This window comes from Miniopterus natalensis, unplaced genomic scaffold, assembly GCF_054644295.1.
Source record: "Miniopterus natalensis isolate mMinNat1 unplaced genomic scaffold, mMinNat1.hap1 Scaffold_258, whole genome shotgun sequence".
NCBI classification, from domain to species: domain Eukaryota; kingdom Metazoa; phylum Chordata; class Mammalia; order Chiroptera; family Miniopteridae; genus Miniopterus; species Miniopterus natalensis.
Genome location: NW_028269968.1, coordinates 26,108 through 31,196, shown reverse-complemented (window position 1 = coordinate 31,196; position 5,089 = coordinate 26,108). Strand labels below are relative to the sequence as shown.

The following is a 5,089-nucleotide window of genomic DNA, read 5'->3' as shown; positions in this document are numbered from 1 at the left end:
TAAAACCCAGCACTGGTGAGTTTTGAAAGATCCCTGGAGTTCTTTCTAGGTGGGACATTTAGGAGAAGTCTTGGGGAGTCAATGGGTACAACATGAGGGAAGGGGTTAAGGCTATAAAAGGAAAGGAACAGCAAAGAAAGGGGCCCTGTGGGAAATTCAGATAAGCTTCATCTAACGGACCACACGGTCCCATGGAAGAAACAGGAGCCAAGAGGGAAGGAAGAAGGGAACTCACAAGCCTGAAGCAGATCTGTGAAGACTGAGAGCTCACAGTACAGAGGGAAAGAGAAACAGAGAACAATTATGTCATAACTTTCAAGGTGGGCTTGGACATTGGTATTTTGAAAAGCTTTCCTGGTGATTATAACTTATAGCCCAGTTTGTAACCTCTGTTCCTGAGCTGGAGTTCACCAGTGTCACCCCAGGTAAAGCTGGTCATTGATGCTGTGCTTCTATTCTAAGTGATTCATCTGTTCCCTGTCCAAGAGGGTGTCAGGATTTTGGTTGAGTTTCTTCTTCTTTTTAATTAAGTTAAATTCCTGAAGAGGAAATGACTTGTGGTTTATGCCTGTTTCGACTGAGTCATATCACTGAATGTCCCCTTTATGTGAATTTAAAAAAAAGAATATGGTAGACTTTCCACTTATCAGTGTGTGCTATTTTGTTGCTGCAGTAAAATGAGCAGAACTCAGAAATGTGGTTGTAAAATGGCAGGCTTGAAGTCTTCATTCTTTTCTTTGTAACATACTGCAAATAGTATGACCAAGGAATACTACAAGGTGCAATAAAATGAGCAATGGATTTGGTCCCCAAAGATGGTAGGACCAGTGCTGGTACTGCCCTGGAAAATTACTACACACTTAGCCTTGGTTTCCTTCTCTGAAAAATAAGATACATCTCTTTGGACCTAAAATGTCATCGACTGTAAGATGCACCAGTTTTACATACTACTAAGAAAAGACATAATTGTATTATTCCACTGCTAATGTAAATATTTGGAATTATTATGACAACATTTATTGTTAATAGAGTCCACATGTTCTAGAATATTAAAAAAACACTTTTTTTGTTGTTAAAAAAATCAGATAAGCTAAGAAAAATCCTTTAAATCAATCTCTCCTAAAGTCAATTTGTTAACAATGCCTGAGACTCTTCTCATTTGAGTCAAACTTTAACTCAGAATACAAAAGATTAACTGAAAAGCCAACTAACTTGTAACTTTCCTATAGGACTTCCAAAAGATTTGATACACTATCTCCCTCTAAAAAGTGATTGGAGATTTGCCTATACTTAAGCCGTGATAAGAGCACGGATTGCTTTGGTCAAAATGCAAATATGGAATCCTAAATATTGTTTAGTTCAGCAGAAGCCAATAGTGTTTTAATGTTGCAAATGTGTAGTGGGAAGACATGAGCATAATTACAAAGGCATGAAGTGAACTTGGGTAAATGTGTTCAGTTAGTGAAGCACGCAGTGTACACGGGGCGATGTGCAGGTTGGGGGAAGAAAACACAGGAGAAAAAGACTGCAGGGGAACACAATAGTTTAGGGGGTGGGGAGACCACTGTGTAGCACTGAGGAGAGAACAGGGTAAGGAAATACAAGGCGTTACATTTGAACCCCTCCAGCACATTGTCCTACTGGGGGAGGCTTTCAGGAAATGTATAGCCTGATAGAAAACAACCTTCAGAAAATACCCAGTGAAGAACATCAGTCTTTATACAAACAGAGATGAATAAAGGCAGGTGGAGCTATTTTCTTAAGCAATTGATTCTACACAAATAAGTGCTTCTAAAGGACAGCCCACCGTGAGAGGTGGAGGCCCAGTCCCGGGGCCACATTAAGCGGCTCCAGAAGAACCTCTTAGCAGTAAGGAGACAGATGTCAGCTCATGTAACCAAACCACGGAATGGAGCGAACGGCCCAGAGGCTCAAACCACATCAGCACCCTTCCTTCATTTCTTGTCCTGGTCTTATTTTCTCAGTTTCCTTCCTTGGAGCACAGACCTTGGGCACCCGTGAGGTGCCTTCGGTCTGCAGCGTTATCGCTCACGAGCCAAGCAGGGGTTAAAAAACAACCAGCAAAACACCAGCTCTACCTGCGGCGTTCTTCAGTGTCTTCTAAAATATTCTAAAATCCTTACGCGCAAGACTGACGAGAAACTTCACAAGGGAGGGTCACGCTGATGACCCCGGCTGAACCCCCGGGCCCCGCCGGACGTGGCCGGCGTCACGCGGGGGCGCGAAACGCAGGGCGCGCCCCCCCGCCCCCGCCCCCGCCCGCGGGCGCACCGCGCGCCTCGGGCATTCCAGCAGCTCCCACTGGGCGTTCGGGGCGATGGGCTTCACGGAACGCGGCAGGCAGAGGAGTCCAACGACTTCCTCAGCCAGAAATGGGCCAGATGCAAGAATTGAGGCGTTCCACAGGGCAAATACCCAGTTTCCCCACTAAGTAAAGAGAAGGGAGGGGGTGACGCTGGAGAAGAAGAGAGACCTCAAAGACAAAGTAACCACGCACGGTGGGAAAGGGGCTGTGCTTGGATCCTTGACCAACCAAAAAGAAAAGGCATCTTTGAGACAATCAAGGAAATTTGAACGTACAGTGAATATTAGGTGATATTAAGGAATTACCTTAACTTTTCGAGGTGCGTTATTTAATGGCTGAGTAATTACTTTTTTTTTTTAAAGATACTCATCAGAGGAAATTTAACTGGGAAACGACTTGCTTTAAAAGTATGGCGCTGTTCTGGCCCAGCCCTCGCCGCACCACGGACGCCTCAAGGACCGAGTCGCTCCCGCTCCCCAGGCCCCCGTAAAGCTCGGCGCGGGGAGGCTCCCGCGGTGCGGCCGCTCCAGGCGGGCTCAGCGACCGGAGATTGAAGGCCGGACGACTCCCAGCCCGGCCTCCAGTCCCGCCAAGGGTCCTTACCCAAGGTGCCCCGGGCTCTCATTTGCATGTCGCACGCGACAGGTAAGCCCGGCGGCTCAGTCGCAGCCTAACAATCAAAGCAGCCAGCGTGCGGGCCTCGTGAGGTGTCGGTTTGCAGCAAACTCACCTCACCCTTCCGAGATCGCCACGAAGGCGTGCAATTTGGTCACCGTAACTAAGACAGGAGGCAGCTTCCCGAGGCTTAAATACGCTGTGGGGCCAGGTCGTAGCGTGCTCGCTTCGGCAGCACATATACTAAAATTGGAACGATACAGAGAAGATTAGCATGGCCCCTGCGCAAGGATGACACGCAAATTCGTGAAGCGTTCCATATTTTGCGACGGCTCGGGTGGGCCGTGGGCGTTGGACTTTGGAGGCGTCCTTCGCCCAGACTTTCCAGGACTCCCACCTAATTCTTTCCTGTTTGAGGGGCTAGTGCATTTCAACCGCCTTCTGCAATCTCCGTGGCCGCCCAGTGACATCTCTTTTGCCAGATGATCCTGGTATCTGCATCCGAGTGCTTGTGTTTGATTAAGTTGGTTTGGGCAGTGAACTTTTTGATCAAATCTCCCGTAACAGAATCCGTCCGTTTTAGGCAAACCAGCATTTCTGAGTGCTCCTTAAAGGCCAGGTAAGAACAGGCATACAAAACCGGCCTCAGAAATACTCTGTGAAAGCAGATCCAAGTGGGCTTGCTGCTTCCAGCCAGTTTTCAATGGGTCTTGGAACTCTAGGGTGCACAGGCACCCACCGAGATCAGTCTCATCCGGTGTAACCACCGGGGCCCTCGATGAGCCTCTGCCGTTGTACAGCTCGAAGTCTGAGACAGAGCGTACGATTTCAGGCCTAAAGCGCTGCATAATGCCACAAAGTAGACAAAATAAGTGAGCATTAATGTTGCTTGCTTCTTTTAGTAAGGATTCATAATTTTAGCAATAATTTAGTAACTCAACAGTTCAGAAATGATTTGTAAGGATTCACCGAGCAACTTATGTGCCAGGCAGTCGTCTAGGGAATAATAACCAACCTACCTGGGTCTGTGGAGTTTATGTTGTTGAGGGAGACAAAACCAGAGATAAGTCGATTTTAAAAAGTTTAATGTTTGTGGAGCAAACGCCAGTTAAAAACCTAGCACAAATACCACAGGTATCACTCAGCTCCGTTTTCCTTTCCTCAAGTGCCCGACACGAATGTTTTTATAGTGGAGAGGCACACTTTTAGTCGCATACTGTGCTTTGGCTCATTTCTCCCGAGGCACCGCGCAAAATATGGAACGCTTCACGAATTTGCGTGTCATCCTTGCGCAGGGGCCATGCTAATCTTCTCTGTATCGTTCCAATTTTAGTATATGTGCTGCCGAAGCGAGCACGCTACGGCCTGGCCCCACAGCGTATTTAAGCCTCGGGAAGCTGCCTCCTGTCTTAGTTACGGTGACCAAATTGCACGCCTTCGTGGCGATCTCGGAAGGGTGAGGGGAGTTTGCTGCAAACCGACACCTCACGAAGCCCGCACGCTGGCTGCTTTGATTGTTAGGCTGCGACTGAGCCGCCGGGCTTACCTGTCGCTTTGATTGTTAGGCTGCGACTGAGCCGCCGGGCTTACCTGTCGCGTGCGACATGCAAATGAGAGCCCGGGGCACCTTGGGTAAGGACCCTTGGCGGGACTGGAGGCCGGGCAGGGAAGTTCTCAGGCCTTGGTGCTGGGTCCGCGAGCCGTCCGGGAGCTGCAAGCAGGGCCGGAGCCTCCCCGCGCGCCGTGCTCCAGAGGACCCGGGCAGGGGGCGACTCGCTGCCCGGCGGCCCCAGCTTCCTGCCTGGAGCCGGCGGCCTCTCCCCGGCGTCCCGCGCTCGGTGGAATTCCTGCCGACACGCCGCCCGCTCGGGTCTGGACCGCGGGCACCGCTCTCTCGGTTCCCCGGGCTCAGCGAACTTTCGCACCGTGTCGGGCCCGAGTCCGCGATGCCCGGGCGCCGGTGTGGTGGGGGAAGGGGCTGATGGGCCCGGAAGGGGGGCCGCCGTTCTCGCCGGTGTTCCCCAGGCTGCCTTGACGCCCCGTTTCCCGCCGGCTGGAAGAGGAGCTCGCTGAAGCCCACATTTTTGGCCTGAGAGGTGGCTTCGAGGAATTCCACTATTAGGGTTGAACTGGGCAGGCATTCTTGTT

General features: G+C 50.3%; 2 non-coding genes across 2 annotated transcripts; one reads left to right on the top strand and one right to left on the bottom strand.

Moving 5' to 3' along the window:
• Positions 1–3,160: 3,160 nt before the first annotated feature.
• On the top strand, positions 3,161–3,267 carry LOC148090304 (U6 spliceosomal RNA). Its single transcript, XR_015713879.1, has one exon. It is a non-coding gene; the product is annotated as a U6 spliceosomal RNA (small nuclear RNA).
• Positions 3,268–4,191: 924 nt separating this feature from the next.
• LOC148090303 (U6 spliceosomal RNA) lies at positions 4,192–4,298 on the bottom strand. Its single transcript, XR_015713878.1, has one exon. It is a non-coding gene; the product is annotated as a U6 spliceosomal RNA (small nuclear RNA).
• Positions 4,299–5,089: the final 791 nt, after the last annotated feature.